Source organism: Oryx dammah, unplaced genomic scaffold (genome assembly GCF_014754425.2).
Source record: "Oryx dammah isolate SB20612 unplaced genomic scaffold, SCBI_Odam_1.1 HiC_scaffold_1, whole genome shotgun sequence".
NCBI lineage: Eukaryota > Metazoa > Chordata > Mammalia > Artiodactyla > Bovidae > Oryx > Oryx dammah.
Window position 1 is genome coordinate 37,978,252 of NW_024070185.1, and position 17,935 is coordinate 37,996,186.

Here is a 17,935-nt window from a genome sequence, read left to right on the forward strand (position 1 = left end):
AATCACCCAGCCTCTCTGAGATGTGGTTCCCTTCTTAAAGGGTATGATAATGCTCCTCTCTCAACCTCCAGCACATGTACACAGAGAGAGTAGAACCATTCTGGAGCCAACACTATGATTTACTGTTGTACGATGTGCCAGTGCTCACATGTGCATTATTTATGAACAAAGTGACAAGATTTGTGTTTTAGAAAGGTTACATGAAGGATGACTGAAACTTTGGAAGGTATAAATTATTATTCTATCATCTATGTGAGTAAGAATGAAAGCTTGATCGAAGCATGGCTGTAGACTTAGAAATGCTGCTGCTGCTGCTAAGTCGCTTCAGTCGAGTCTGACTCTGTGCGACCCCATAGACAGCAGCCCACCAGGCTCCCCCGTCCCTGGGATTCTCCAGGCAAGAACACGGGAGTGGGTTGCCATTTCCTTCTCCAATGCATGAAAGTGAAAAGCGAAAGGGAAGAAGTGAGGAAACAGATTTGGGAAATAGTTATGCTAATTTCTCTTCCAAGTCGCAAGGCACATCGATGATCTCAGATAATAGACTGGAAAGATGGATGAGGAAATAAGAAATATGAAGCTAAGTATTCTCAGCAGGTTTTGTAGAGAAATAAATCATTATCAGGACATGATACAACTCATGCAATTTGATATTATTTCAATTGACTCATAGTTTCTATTCACTTATGATTTCCTACCTCCTGGTTTTGGCTTTTTACAGTTTTCTCCCTGTTACTGTTTCTGTGTTTCTCAACCACTTGTGTCCTTCTGACTATGTCTTACATTCAGATTCTCTAGAGAGAATCTGATTGGTTAAATAAATTGTTAGCCAATATAGCATCACCTTGTGAAGAAATTTTTTATGCTTCCTCATGGATGGCCTCTGAGCAGATTCCATTGCTTATTCAGTGGAATGTTACATTTATCAGTACAAATATAGAGGATACATAATCTATTGATGTTCAGAAGAAACGTTTAATGTGTTTAGGATGTTGCCTGGGAAGGCTGGTGGTGTCTTAAAGCCTAAGAAGCTTCACAGAAAGTGATGAATTTCTCAGTCTCTTTCTCAGTCTTGCAGTCTTGGGTTTATCTCTCAAGGTAAAATCCAATTAAATAGGCCCACTGAGTCTGATGTACAAACCTGAATACTAATTTATCAACTTACAGTGAGAAATTTTAAATTGTGGGGACCTAAATCACTAAGCCTATGTAACATATATTTTCTCCTGGTGGGAAGACTCATAGCTTCATTCCGTACAGGAAGAAAGGGAAAGACAAAGGGCACAATGTGCACGCCTATACCCCTACATTCTTTTTTTTAAGTTTTTTTCTTACATTGCTTTCTTTTTAAATCATTTATTTGCTAATGGCTCAACTGAGTCTTCACTGCTTGTACAAGGGCTCTCTCTGGCTATGGGGCATGGGCTTCTCACTGCATTGGCTTCTCTTGTTGCAGAGCATGGGCCCTAGAGCACCCAGGCTCCAGTAGTAGGGGCCCACAGGCTCAGTAGTTGCGGTTCACAGGCTCTAGAGTGCTGTCTCGTTGGTTGTGGCACACAGGCTTAGTTGCTCTGTGGCATGTGGAATATTCTCGGACCAGGGATTGAACCCATGTCCCTTCCACTGGCAGGAGGATTCTCAACCACTGGACCACCAGGGAAGTCCTATCCTAACTTTCTTAAGAGAAGTTTTAAGGAAGCCTCATCCAACAACTTCTGCTTCTATTACACCAACCGGAACCATGTGTCATGACCTATTTGTCTACAAGGTCAGTAAGAAATATGGATTTTTGCTGGACATATAGCCACCCTCAAATAAAACAGGATTTTGCTTGGAAATAGGGCATAATTAATATTAAGTAGGCAAGCAACCATCACTCTGTTCATAAAAAGTAAATGAAACAAAGTAGAAAACATAGTACCCAGGAACTATGCAGTCTATAAAGGAGAAAAATAGGAATTGTCCATATTGACAGTGAAAGGAACACTAAGCAAACAAAAACAAAGACAGATATTACTACAGGAAACATAACAGATTTATGAGTCACAAAATGCTATAGGGACATTCTGAAAATATAGCAGTAATAGCATAAAATTTTGAATCTATCTTAATCCCCACATAGAACAGGGCAGGTAAATAGTGAACAAAAAGCTCTTAGACAACACTTATAGAAAACTAGGTGACAAGTTATTCCCATGAACCTGAAATGCAAGTAGCTATAAAATTCCTAAAAGAAAATATAGGAGAAAATCTTTTCAATCTTTGGAATAGATAAAGGTTTTTCAGATGGGGCACAAAAGGCACAAACCATAAAAGAAACCACTATGCCCTGTGCAGAAGTTGTATCTTCTATTTGAACTTTCTATCTGCATCTAATAAATGTTTAGATCTAGCTGGAATTCAGTGCATGTTAAATATGATGTCTTTGGTTCAAATGGTTAAGAGCATTGATGAGGGTGAAAGAGGAGAGTGAAAAAGCTGGCTTCGTACTCAACATTCAAAAAATCAAAGATCATGGAATCTCCTACAATGCAGGAGACCAGGGTTCAATCCCTGGGTCAGGAAGATCCTCTGGAGAAGGGCAACAGCAGTCCACTCCAGTATTCTTGCCTGGAGAATTCCATGGACAGAGAAGCCTGGTGGGCTACAGTCCATGGGGTTGCAAAGAGTCAGACACAGCTGAGTGACTAACACACACACATACTACATACAGTGGGAAAAATAAAACCCAGAGACATTCTGTTTGTTGAAAAGAATCTATAATATTGTGTACAATAAATCTTTAGGGAACTTGTTAGCCAATAGATCCTTAAAACCTTGTGGTTTTGTGTTACATACTATTTTAAAACAGCAAAATCCAATCAGATTATATGTATTAAATCACATAAAGATATTAGATCCTGATGTCTTAGTTAATGGATTTGCATTTTATCTGCTAAGAATTTGAAACTTTCTTGAAAGACTAAGACTATTGTGACTTTCTGTGACCAGGTCACACCCTTTTTTCTCAAGTTTCTTTGAAGTAAGTTGTATGCCTGTTCAAGGAGCGTGCCTTTGTCTCCCTGTTCTTAAAGCAATAGCACCACCCTGTGGTAAGATTAAAATGTTCAGTTACTAGTTCCTGTCCAACTCTTTGCGACCCCCATGAACTGCAGCACTCCAGGCTCCTCTGTCCTTCCACTCTCTCCTGGTGTTTGCTCAAATTCATGTCAACTGAGTCGGTAATGCTATCTAACCATCTCAACCTCTGCCGCCCCCTTCTCCATTTGCTTTCAATCTTTCCCAGCATGGGCATCTTTTCCAATAAGGCGACCTCGCATAAGGTGGCCAGTATATTGGAATTTCAGCTTCAGCATTAGTCCTTCCAGTGAATATTCAGGATTGATTTCCTTTAGGGTTGAGTGGTTTGATCTTGCCATCCAAGGAACTCTCAAGAGTCTTCTCCAGCACAATTCAAAAGCATCAGTTCTTCGGTGCTCAACCTTCTTTATGGTCAAACTCTCACATCCATACATGGCTACTGGAAAAACCACAGTTTTGATTAGACTGATCTTTGTTGGCAAAGTGATGTATCTGCTTTGTAAAATGCTGTCTATGTTTGTCATAATTTTCCTCCCAAGGAGCAAGTATCTTTTAATTTCATGGTTGCAGTCACTGTCCACAGTGATTTTGGAGCCCAAGAAAATAAAATCTATCACTACTTCCACTTTTTCCCCTTCCGTTTGCCATGAAGTGATGGGACCAGATGCCATGATCTTCGTTTTTTGAATGTTGAGTTTTGAGCCAGCTTTTTCACTTTCCTGTTTCACCCTCATCAAGCAGCTCCTTAGTTCCTCTTCACTTTCTGCCATTAGAGTGGTTTTGTCTGCATATCTGAGGTTGTTGAAACTTCTGGCAATCTAGATTCCAGCTTGGGATTCATCCAGCTTGGCATTTTGAGTGACGTACTCTGCATGTAAGTTAAATAAGCAAATTATTTTATTATTCTAAACAATAAGATTATTCTCATTTTTGAGATTGCACCAAGTACTGCATCTTGGACTCTTTTGTTGACCATTTCTTCTAGGGAATACTTATTCACGATAGTAGATATAATGGTCATCTGAATTAAATTCTCCCATTCTCGTCCATTTTAGTTCACTGATTCCTAAGGGACGACAGAGGATGAGATGGCTGGATGGCATCACTGACTGGGTGGACGTGAGTCTGAGTGAACTCCAGGAGTTGGTGATGGACAGGGAGGCCTGGCGTGCTGCGATTCATGGGGTCGCAAAGAGTCAGACACGACTGAGTGAATGAACTGACTGAAGATGTCAGTGTTCACTCTTGGCAACTCCTGCTTGACCACATCCAATTCACCTTGATTCATGGACCTAACATGCCAGGTTGCAATGCAGTATTGTTCTTCACAGCATTGGACTTTACTTTCACCACCAGACACATCCGCTGAGCAGTTGATCCCACTTTGACCCAACTGCTTCCTCTTTACTGGAGCTATTAGTAATTGCTCTCTGCTCTTCCCCAGTAACATATTGAACACCTTCCAATCTGGAGAGCTCATCTTCTGATGTCATATCATTTTTTTGCCTTTCATGCTGTCCATGGGGTTCTCTGGGCAAGAATAGTGTAATAGGTTGCCATTTCCTTCACCAGTAGACTACGTTTTGTCAGAACTCTTTACTATGACCTGACTGTCTTGAGTCACCATGCACGGCATGACTCATAGTTTCATTGAGTCTTGCAAGCCTTCCTCACAGAAGTACATACAACTTTTTACGGCTGTTCTTTGTGTGTGTGTGTTTGTCAATTTATTTTTAAAATTTATTTATTTGTGTGTGTGAAGTGTGAACTTCCAGATGTTCCAGCTGGTTTTAGAAAAGGTAGAAGACCCAGAGATCAAATTGCCAACATCTGCTGGATCATGGAAAAAGCAAGAGAGTTCCAGAAAAACATCTATTTCTGCTTTATTGACTATGCCAAAGCCTTTGACTGTGTGGGTCACAATAAACTGTGGAAAATTCGGAAAGAGATGGGAATACCAGACCACCTGACCTGCCTCTTGAGAAATCTGTATGCAGGTCAGGAAGCAACAGAACTGGACATGGAACAACAGACTGGTTCCAAATAGGAAAAGGAGTACATCAAGGCTGTATATTGTCACCCTGCTTCTTTAACTTCTATGCAGAGTACATCATGAGAAACGCTGGACTGGAAGAAGCACAAGCTGGAATCAAGATTGCTGGGAGAAATATCAATAACCTCAGATATGCAGATGACACCACCCTTATGGCAGAAAGTGAAGAGTAGCTAAAAAGTCTCTTGATGAAAGTGAAAGAGGAGAGTGAAAAAGTTGGCTTAAAGCTCAACATTCAGAAAACGAAGATCATGGCATCCGGTCCCATCACTTCATGGCAAATACATGGGGAAACAGTGGAAACAGTGTCAGACTTTATTTTGGGGGGCTCCAAAATCACTGCAGATGGTGACTGCAGCCATGAAATTAAAAGACGCTTACCCCTTGGAAGAAAAGTTATGACCAACCTAGATAGCATATTGAAAAACAGAGACATTACTTTGCCAACAAAGGCCATGGTTTTTCCAGTGGTCATGTATGGATGTGAGAGTTGGACTGTGAAGAAAGCTGAGTGCCGAAGAATTGATGCTTTTAAACTGTGGTGTTGTAGAAGACTCTTGAGAGTCCCTTGGACTGCAAGGAGATCCAACCAGTCCATTCTGAAGGAGATCAGCCCTGGGATTTCTTTGGAGGGAATGATGCTGAAGCTGAAACTCCAGTACTTTGGCCACCTCATGTGAAGAGTTGACTCATTGGAAAAAACTCTGATGCTGGGAGGGATTGGGGGCAGGAGGAGAAGGGGACGACAGAGGATGAGATGGCTGGATGGCATCACTGACTCGATGGACGTGGGTCTGAGTGAACTCCGGGAGTTGGTGATGGACAGGGAGGCCTGGCGTGCTGCGATTCATGGGGTCGCAAAGAGTCGGACACAACTGAGCGACTGAAATGAACTGAACTGAACTGAACTGAACTGAAGTGTGAAAGTCTGTCAGTCGTGTCTGACTCTTTGTGACCCCATGGACTGTAGCCTGCTCCGTTCCTCTGTCCATGGAACTCTCCAGGCAAGAATACTGGAGTGGATTGCCATTTCCTTCTCCAGCAGAACTTCCCAACCCAAGAATCGAACCCGGGTTTCCTGCATTACTGGCAGATTCTTTACCATCGGAGCCACCAAGGAGTTGTTTTACAATGTAGTGTTGGATTCTGCCATACATCAACATGAATTAGCATAGGTATACTTATGTCCCCTCCTTATTGAACCTCCTTCCCACATCCCACCCCATTTCACTCTAGATTGTCACAGAGCACTAGTTTGAACTCCCTGCCACATACAGCAAATTCCCACTGGCTATCTATTTTACATATGGTAATGTATATGTTTTAATGCTACTCTCTTAATTCGTCCTACACTCTCCTTCCACCTACAGTTTGTCCTACATTCTCCTTCCACCTCTATGTCCACAAGTCTCTTCTCTATGTCTGTGCCTCTATTGGTGTCCTGCAGATAGGTTCATCAGATCATTTTTCTAGACTCCATATATGTGCATTAATATTTGTTAACGATATTTGTTTTTCTGTTTCTGACCTGCTTCATTCTGTACAACAGGCTCTAAGTTCATCCACCTCACTAAAACTGACTTAAATTCATTCCTTTGTATGGCTGAGTAATATTCCATTGAATGTATGTACCACAACTTCTTTAGCCATTCATCTGTTGGTGGACATCTACATTGCTTCCATGTCCTAGCTATTGTAAATAGTGCTGCAATGAACATTGGAATACATGTGTCTTTTAGAATTGTGGTTTTCTCAGGTGGGATTGCTGGGTCATATGGTAGTTTTATTCCTAGTTTTTTGGGTTTTTTTAAGAAATCTCTGTATTGTTCTCCATAGTGGCTATATCCATTTACATTCCTACCAACAGTGCAAGAAGGCTCCCTTTTCTCCACATTCTCTCCAGCATTTATTGTTTGTAGATTTTTTGATGGTGGCCTTCCTGACTAGAGTGAGGTGAGACCTCATTGTACTTTTGATTTGCATTTCTCTAATAATTAGTGATGTTGAGCATCTTTGCATGTAGCTATTGGCCATCTGTATATCTTCTTTGGAGAAATGTCTGTTTAGGTCTTCTGCTCAGTTTTTTATTAGGTTGTTCGTTTTTCTGATGTTAACTGTATGAGCTGCTTGTATATTTTGGAGATTAATCCTTTGTCAGTTGCTTCATTTGCAGTTATTTTCTCCTATTCTGAGTGTTATCTTTTCATCCTGTTTGTGGTTTGCTTTGCTGTGCGAAAGCATTCATGTTTAATTAGTTCCCATTTGTTTATTTTTGCTTTTATTTCCATTATTGTAGGCGATGGGTCATAGAAGATCTTGCTATGATTTATGCTGAAGGATGTTCTGCTCATGTTTTCTTCTAAGAGTTTTATAGTTTCTGGTCTTACATTTAGGTCTTTAATCCATTTTGAGTTTATCTTTGTGAATGGTGTTAAGAAGTATTCTAATTTCATTCTTTTACATGTATTTACAGCTGTTCTTAACATGACAAATAACTCTTTAGTACTCTGATGAAGCTTTGGATGCCTTCTCAGATTAATATTTGTAAATACACAAAATACAGTACATAGAATTACAAACAGAACTACTCATGTAAAAATACTGTTTTTCACATGAGTACTGTAATACTGTTGTATTTTTATACAAGAAGCCAGAATAGGAGACTCAGTTCAGTTTAGTTCAGTCGCTCAGTCATGTCCAACTCTTTGCGACCCCATGAACTGCAGCACGCCAGTCCTCCTTGTCCATCACCAACTCCCGGAGTCCACCCAAACCCACATCCATCCCAGTGATGCCATCCAGCCATCTCATCCTCTGTCGTCCCCTTCTCCTCCTGCCCCCAATCCCTCCCAGCATCAGGGTCTTTTCCAATGAGTCAACTCTTCACATGAGGTGGCCAAAGTACTGGAGTTTCAGCCTTAGCATCATTCCTTCCAAAGAACACCCAGGACTGATCTCCTTTAGGATGGACTGGTTGGATCTCCTTGCAGTCCAAGGGACTCTCAAGAGTCTTCTACAACACCACACTTCAGCAGCATCAACTCTTTGGTGCTCAGCTTTCTTCACAGTCCAACTCTCACATCCATTCACGACTGCTGGAAAAACCATAGCCTTGACTAGATGGACCTTTCTTGGCAAAGTAATGTCTCTGCTTTTGAATATGCTATCTAGGTTGGTCATAACTTTCCTTCCAAGGAGTAAGCGTCTTTTAATTTCATGCCTGCAATCACCATCTGCAGTGATTTTGGAGCCCAAAAAAATAAAGTCTGACACTGTTTCTACTGTTTCCCCATCTATTTCCCATGAAGTGATGGAATCAGATGCCATGATCTTTGTTTTCTGAATGTTGAGCTTTAAGCCAACTTTTTCACTCTCCTCTTTCACTTTTGTCAAGAGGCTTTTTAGCTCCTCTTCACTTTCTGCCATAAGGGTGGTGTCATCTGCATATCTGAGGTGATTGATATTTCTCCCGGCAATCTTGATTCCAGCTTGTGCTTCTTCCAGCGCCCAGCGTTTCTCATGATGTACTCTGCATAGAAGTTAAAGAAGCAGGGTGACAATATACAGCCTTGACGTACTCCTTTTCCTCTTTGGAACCAGTCTGTTGTTCCATGTCCAGTTCTAACTGTTGCTTCCTGACCTGCATGTAGGTTTCTCAAAAGGCAGATCAGATGGTCTGATATTCCCATCTCTTTCCGAATTTTCCACAGTTTATTGTGACCCACACAGTCAAAGGCTTTGGCATAGTCAATAAAGCAGAAATAGATGTTTTTCTGGAACTCTCTTGCTTTTTCCATGATACAGGGGATGTTGGCAATTTGATCTCTGGTTCCTCTACCTTTTCTAAAACCATCTTGAACATCTGGAATAGGAGACTAGGAACATGAAATTATGTTTCCCTCAGAAGTATCTCTTCTCTATTATTTTGTAATTGTGGATTGTAATTTTAGTTGTGTTTGCAGGTAGGTCTTTAGGAATCATATAATGGTTTTTCCTTAGTCTTTATGAATATTTATATGCTTTATAAAAATGAGCAGGATTGTAGTCTGAACCGTGAAAAAATGTTGGGTTTCATATCCAGGTCCTCTAAATACTTGAAATTTAGTTACCCTTGCCAAGAAGAAAGGATGGATTTCACAGGGTGCTTCTGAAGGGGTGGACTTGGAGAATAAGGGCTCACCCTGTGTGCCTTCATGAGACCCACGAAGTGAGGCAGACTGAGCAGTTGATGCTCTGATACAGCTCTGCTGGGTGATTCTGCTCAGAATTAATTTGTTGCTCACAGGGCTATTGAAGCAACTCTGGGTACCATTAGAGAGCATTGCGAGGACTCATGCCAGTCAGAGGGCAGGCTATTGGTCAGTTTCTTGGAGGTTCAGAGCCAAATGCTAATGTCACACAGGTGCAAACTCATAATGGAATCACAGCACTTATTAATATCTTTTCCTCTTATTTTAGAAAAAGCTGTGTATATATATGTTGTGTGTGTGCCTATGTATATTCATGTGTGATTAGATGATGGTAACTAATCTTTTTTGAGTGTCATTGAGTGTATTTTTAGTGCCTGTTTTGTTAGGCATTGTGCTACTATGGCAGGTTTAAGTTTTAGACCCCGACTAAGGATATATCAGAAAGACGATAATTGTATTTAATCAAATTAAGTTAGAGTCTACTCCAAAAATACACATTACTTTTTTATCAGGAGGAAAATAAATTTAAAAAATCTCTATGCCCATATTGCTCAGTCATTATTGAGCCTTTCTCTGTATCAGACATCTGGAGCCCCACTTCACATTCTCAAACTTTCAACTCCAATGGCTGTGACAAACAGGTTCCTGCAGGCTTCCTCTCTCTTAGTATGAAAGCACCTCCCTTCAAGCTGTGCCTACTTTTCCTCTCTTCCTGCCTCAGGGCTTTTCTGATTCCTTATTGTAAGTGCCCATCGGTGCCTGCTCAGCTCTCATATATACATGAAAACAAGAGCGTTTTATGTCCCAACAGATTACAGGCAGGAGTAGAAGAATAAATGCTTCTTCCTCTTTCTCCTAGTCCTCACTGGGGAACAATTCTGATTTGAACCCATGCCAGTAACCAGCTCAATAATACAGCTTGATATTGATTTCTCCTCACTGTCTGTGCTGAACTCCTGTTCAATGGGATTACGTCTCAGATTACCTATGCCCCAGCTTTTGTCTCAAGCTGTCATCTCAAGGAAATACAGGCAAAGACCCACTCCCATCCAACTGAGTTATACAGAAGGTTCAATGGGTCTTTATAAAAAACAAAGTAAATGGAGAAACCACTCCAGGCTTTGGTCCCCACTTTGTGCCACCAACTGAGATGTTCATTACTTGAGCTCAAATAGTCCTTTGGAAGTTTGCAAGTATGGAAGCATGCCCCTTTTGGTCACATATCTGGGAATCAGGTACTAGCATGTAGTCTCACCTGTTCACTACACACCTGTGGAGATCCAACCTCCAGAAGAACAGTAGTTCCCCCATCTTAATAGAATATCCTCCATCCTTTCCTTAATTTGAGCAGAAATGTCCACTTCCTCTCCTATTTCATTCTGCTCCTATTTCATTCCCTGTAAGAATACCCACACCACCACCCCAAACCACTCATACCTAAAACAATCTCCTTGATGAGTTTAAGTTTTCACAAAACACAAGAAAAGCAACTTTGTTTTCAAACAACAGCTTTCTTCCTTATAATAACTCCCAAGGAAGGGAGGCACAAATGACCTTGGAAAATGAAGAAGGCAAAAAAAGAGGGGAGAAAAACCCACATGAATTAATACTGCAAAACAAATTTCAACATTTATATTTTGTCTCATTTGGATGTTAGAATTACCCAGTGAACTAGGTCTTATTATTCCCCATTGAAGATGAGCAGATAGCTTGAAGTTTAGTAATTCTCCCCAGAGTCTCAAAGTGGTGAAGCACAAACTTGAATCTAGCTCTGTCTACCTTCCAAGTCTTTTCCAGTATTAGTGCTGTGTTATTGAGATGAACAGTTTTGTTTTGATTTTTGGCCTTCAATCCTCAATTTCTGTTTTCTTTATCACAAAAAGAATCTTGCTTAATTGAATGTTCTTCTATTTGTCACTGCTGTCTCTCATTTGTCTTATTTTATAGAATTAATCTTCACAAGAAGACTGCATTGACTAAACATATTTCAAAAAATTAACTTGTGTTGCTTTAGGTGTATCTTGACATACAAATATAAATAGAAAAGCACTTACAATCTGGACCAGCCATGGAATTGCTGCAGTTGTCACTCATCACAAGTGCCAAAACAGAATCTGGAAACCTCTCCCACAAGCAGGAGGGAGATTCCCTACAGGCATAGATTTCAGCAGCTGGAAAATATAATTTTATGAACCTTTCCAGATCTTCCCTGAGTCTGAATGCTTTTAATGGACAGATGCAAGCTGTTTGGGAAGCTGGAGTCTTCTACCACAGCAGCAGTGGGATTGGATATCACTAATCCTAGAGTACTGGCTCTGTTTAAGCATTGTGGTTTATGCAGGAGCTATGAACTGTGCTACAAGGCTTCAGGTAGGACTTTTCCTGGCTCTGAAGCTTCAATCACTATACAGTTGCCTCTAGGTGATCACTGTGGAGACGCAGATATGCTCAGGAGCCTAAAGCCTTTACCAGGCCATCACCTTCCCCATTTTTTATACAAGTAATACAGAAATATATTGCTATAAAAATTCAAACCATACTGAAATGTATGGGTAAAAAGTAACCACTGTAACAAATTGGTATATATACTAAACATTTTCCAACACATGTTTTATACACACATGCAGGTGTTTTACAAAGTAGAATTGAACCAATGGCACTAAACTCTGCTTTTTTTACTTTAGAGTATAATTAATGGATTGTTGCCACTGTGGGTTCCTGGTTTCTAATCTCAACTGAAGAGAAGTTTGCAATTCTTTTTTTTCCCTGTTTCAATTTCTAAAATTATTTTTGTTCAACGAGGGATACCTCACTCCTCACTCCCATGGCTTCTCCAAATCCTTTGACTTTTTTCCTCAATCCCTCACTGCCGTACTTAAGACCAATGGTCTCACCAAGAAAATAGAGACCATGATGATCTTTATTCATCTTTATTCATCATTCATTCATCTTTAGAAAAAAAAAAGTCCTTCAATTCCTGCCTACCTACCATCACAACTGCAAGCTTACCTCAGGTGCATTCTCTTTCAGGCTCTCCTTCTTTGCAATAGAAGCGTCATTCTTTTCCTTAAAATCTATCCCTCTACTTGTACATTCCCACACCAGGGATGGTGTGAGAGCTAAACAGTCTAAGTTCCAGTCTTGTTCTACACTTCCTAGCTGTATGACCTCAGACAAATTACCTAAGTTCTCTGATCCTAGGAAAGGGTCTGTGCTCATTGTCAGTGAATGATTTATAATGACACTAATCTAAAAGGTTTTTTTCTATTGTCCTCTGAGAACACTCAGTTGGTAGTGGACAGGGAAGCCTGGCCTGCTGCAGTCCATGGGGGTTGCAAAGAGTAGGACATGACTTAGTGGCTGAACTGAAAAACTGAAAGAACATTCACTGGTCTACTCATTATTCTGTCTCTTCGTATAACATTTTCATCAATTTTGTTAATATATCATTTTCTTCATTTTAAAAAAATGCTTAGGTAAAAGACCAAGTAAATGCCACAAACACAGAATGTTGTACTAAATTGCTATGTAAATCAACATCTTTAAAATAAATTAGAAACCTTAGAAACTTTACAGGAAAACAGAAAAGAACCCAAAGAACCTAGACCTATATTTTCTTATCAGCCTGTCACTTATTGTTATTAAAACAACAACGAGGATGGAGGAATAACAGGAAATCTACTGTCAGGCAGTTGACTACTATTTCTGTAAAAGTTTTCCATTAAATGACTCCCAAAACTATAGCGTGGGAATTTGAAAAGGACCTTTACGAAGGTTCACCTAGTCCAAAGCACAGAGTAGCTCTTTCTAATATTGTTGCCATAGTTATGATCGTAGGGAGAAAACTCCACATGCAATTCTATCTAGATGATTCTTTTCTTAAAATAGGATTTAAATTTCCTAAGGAAATCTGTTGTCCTGGGTGCTTCATTTTCAAAGAAAGAAACTTATGCTTGAGAAGTCTCCAGGAGAATGAACTTTAAAAAAAAAAAAAGAAAAACCTTTCTCTTATATTTAAGTTTGTTGTGTTGGCCAATCTCGTGGTAGGTTTCTGCTGTCCATGACTTGTGATAGCTTAATCAGTACTCTAAGAAGTCTCGTCTAAGGTGCTGCACTGTTGCTAAGTCTCTTCAGTCGTCGTATCTGACTCTGGGTGACCCCATAGACGGCAGCCCATCAGGCTCCCCCGTCCCTGGGATTCTCCAGGCAAGAACACTGGAGTGGGTTGCCATTTCCTTCTCCAATGCATGAAAGTGAAAAGTGAAAGTGAAGTCGCTCAGTCGTGTCCAACTCCTATCGACCCCATGGACTGCAGCCTACCAGGCTCCTCCGTCCATGGGATTTTCCAGGCAAGAGTACTAGAGTGAGGTGCCATTGCCTTCTCTATCTAAGGTGTTAGAATCATGGATAGTAGAGTCTACTGTTCAATGATTGGGTTATCCAGAGGTTCACCTGCTATGGGATATTATGCAAAACTTGCCACATGCTTTTATGCATAACATTCCTCTCACCATGATGTTTCACCACTTTTCTGAGAACTGAGATTATTGCTATGTACCTTTAAGCTTAAGGTGCTTTCTTTCATGTCACATCTCCCCATAGATGGATGTCCTTAATGGAAGTAAAGTCTGGGAGCAGTTCCCTCACTCCTGTCCAGGATATGTGCTGCTGTCATCTAACCCCACCTGTGTCACCCTGGGCCAAGACACAGACTTCAGATGTCTTGTTTTCATAGCCACAGCCTAAGGGGAAAGCCTGCAATTAAACACACATCTAAGGGCTGACTGTAATCCTCTCCAGAGACCCCAGAGGACAGATACTATCTTCCTGCTGATACTATATTCCTGCTTTTCTCTGTCATGCTCCAGAGCACAAGATCCCAGATTTTACAATATTCTAAAGTACATCTATGGGCCTCCCAGGTGGCTCAGTGGTAAAGAATCCGCCTGCCAATGCAGGATACGTAGATTTGATCCCTGGGACAAGAATATCCCCTCAAGGAGGAAATGGAAACCCACTCCAGTATTCTTGTTGGGAGAATCCCATGAGGAGCCTGGCAGGCCACAGTTCATGGGGTCACAAAGAGGCAGACACAACTAAACGACTGAGCACGCACGCGCACCCAGGGGACACTTCTAGATTGTTTGGTTACTGGCCAGAAGAGCCTGCACTCATGAGTCTCCTGGGACTGCAGTGAATAGAGAGACAGCTTTTGGTAGCCCACTATCCCAGGGCATATCACAAAAAGATGGACAGAAGGACACCACTGCCCCACTGAGAAAGAGACCTATTTGCTTGTCCTGGAGCATGACCTAAGGGGAAGACCCCAGGCCTGGCACACAACTTGGGGCCCACTAAGATGCCCTCTGTGGAGGAAGTCTCTCCCTCTGCCTCACTCCAGGCCCACAGAGCCATATTTTTATACAAAGTATATGTGGTGTGCACATATTATATATCTTCTTTTCCCACAGAACCATTTTAACACATCTTAAAATACCATGGCTTATGCAACTATTATTTCCATTGTTTGGTTATTTTCAATTTTTTAATACTCTAATAGCATACATCTATTGTGGAAAACAAACATCCGTCCATAGTTCTTTAGGCACTCTATCTATCAGATCTAATACCTTAAATCTATTTGTCACTTCCACTATATAATTGTAAGGGGTTTGATTTAGGTCATATCTAAACGGTCTAGTGGATTTCCCTACTTTCTTCAACTTAAGTCTAAATTTTGCAATAAGGAGTCCATGATCTGAGCCACAGTCAGCTAAAACCACCCCCCAAAAAAGAAATGCAAAAAAGCAAAACAGCTGTCTGAGGAGGCCTTATGAATAGCTGAGAAAAGAAGAGAAGCTAAAGGCAAAGGAGAAGAAGAGAAGCTAAAGGCAAAGGAGAAAAAGAAACATATATCCATCTGAATGCAGAGTTTCAAAGGATAGCAAGGAGAGATAAGAAAGTCTTCCTCAGTGATCAATGCAAAGAAATAGAGGAAAACAATAGAATGGGAAAGACTAGAGATCTCTTCAAGAAAATTAGATACCAAGGGAACATTTAATGCAAAGATGGGCACAATAAAGGACAGAAATGGTATGGACCTAACAGAAGCAGAAGATATTAAGAAAACGTGGCAAGAATACATAGAAGAACTATACAAAAAAGATTTTCATGACCCAGATAACCATGATGGTGTGAGCACTAACCTAGAACCAGACATCCTGGAATGCGAAGTCAAGTGGGCCTTAGGAAACATCACTACAAACAAAGCTAGTGGAGGTGATGGAATTCCAGCTGAGCTATTTCAAATCCTAAAAGATGACACTGTGAAAGCACTGCACTCAATATGCCAGCAAATTTGGGAAACTCAGCAGGGGTGACAGGACTGGAAAAGGTCAGTTTTAATTCCAATCCCAAAGAAAGGCAATGCCAAAGAATGTCCAAACTACAACACAATTACACTCATCCTCACACACTAGCAAAGTAATGCTCAATATTCTCCAAGCGAGACTTCAATAGTACTTGAACTGAGAACTTTCAGATGTTAAAGCTGGATTTCAAAAAGGAGAGGAACCAGAGATCAAATTGCCCACATCCATTGGATCATAGAAAAAGCGAGAGAATTCCAGAAGAACATCTACTTCTGCTTTATTAACTATGCCAAAGCCTTTGACTGTATGGATCACAACAAACTGTGGAAAATTCTTGAAGAGATGGGAATACCAGACCATATTACCTGCCTCCTGAGAAACCCATATGCAGGTCAAGAAGCAACAGTTAGAACCAGACATGGAACAACAGACTGGTTCCAAATCAGGAAAGCAGTATGTCTGGTTCCAAATCAGGAAAGGACTATGTCAAGGCTGTATATTGTCACCCTGCTTATTTAACTTATATACAGGATGAAAAGTGAAAGTGAAAGTGAAGTCTCTCAGTCGTGTCTGACTCTTTGCGACCCCATGGACTGTAGCCCTCCAGGCTCCTCCGTCCATGGGATTCTCCAGGCAAGAATACTGGAGTGGGTTGCCATTTCCTTCTCCAGGGGATCTTCCTGACCCAGGGGTCGAACCCAGGTCTCCCACATTGTAGGCAGATGCTTTAACCTCTGAGCCACCATATGCAGGGAACATCATGTGAAATGCCAGACTGGATGAATCACAACCTGGAATCAAGATTGCTAGGAGAAATATCAATAACCTCAGATATACAGATGACACCACCTTTATGGCAGAGAGTGAAAAGGAACTAAAGAGCCTCTTGATGAAAGTGAAAGAGGAGAGTGAAAAAGCTGGCTTAAAACTCAACATTCAAGAAACTAAGATCATGGCATGCAGTCCCATCACTTCATGGCAAATAGATGGGAAAACAATGGAAACATTGATTTTCTTTGGCTCCAAAATCACTGCAGATGGTGACTGCAGCCATGAAATTGAAAGACACTTGCTCCCTGGAAGAAAAGCTGTGACAAACTTAGACAGCATATTAAAAAACAGAGATATTTCTTTACCAGCAAAGGTTCATATAGTCAAAACTATGTTTTTTCCGGTAGTCATGTACTGATGTGAGAGTTGGACCATAAAGAAGGCTGAGCGCCAAAGAACTGATGCTTTCAAACTGTTGTGCTGGAGAAGACTCTTGAGAGTCCTTTGGACAGCAAGATTAAACTAGGCAATCCTAAAGGAAATTAATACAATGAATATTCATTGGAAGGACTGATGCCGAAGTTCCAATATTTTTGCCACCTGATGCAAAGAACCAACTCATTGGAAAAGACCCTGACACTGGGACAGATTGAGAACATGAGGAAAAAGGGGTGACAGAGATGGCATCATTGACCCAATGGACATAAGTCTGAGCAAACTCTAGGAGTTGGTGAAGGACAGGGAAGCCTGGTGTGCTGCAGCCCATGGGGTCGCAGAGAATCAGACATGACTTAGCGACTGAACAACAACAATTGCATGTAAATTATACCTTAATAAACCTGATTTTAAATAAAAATACTTTATAGTTGTGCTCCCTATTGCATCACTTAATGCCTGATATATGAATGAGCCAAGGTCCAGGTGGAAAAATGTAAACCACACTAATTACTTGAAGAGGAGATTTAAGAGATTGGTTACATAGGTGTGAGAGGCCTGAAGGAGTGAATAAACAGCACTGATGTAATAAAAAATAGTAACTGAAGGACCTGCTACCATTCCTAAAGCTGAAGGAACAAAATAGAACTGGCATCTTTGAGCTCAGAGCTCCAGGTGAAACCTCAGAGGAATGAGTGCCCCCAAGCTACTGTGGGTATCTCTGCAGAGACAGGAAGCGATTGGATTAAGAGGAAATTACTGTTACCAGGAGGATGGGCCACTGCTCGGGCAATCCAGACAAGAAAAGGAAAAACAAGAAGGAGCAATCTCTTTTCTGTCTCTTTTCTGGTGGAAACGCTGAGGGACCACGCTAAGAAAGGAGAAATTTTGCTTCCAGAGCCCAGCCTCAGCATCGGAGAACAAATTAGAGAAAATCTGAATGTGAAATCAAAAGATAACACATAAATGACACTTCTGGTTTATCCCACTTTTAATAATACTAAGATTAATCAGGAACTTCAGATGGTTTCAGC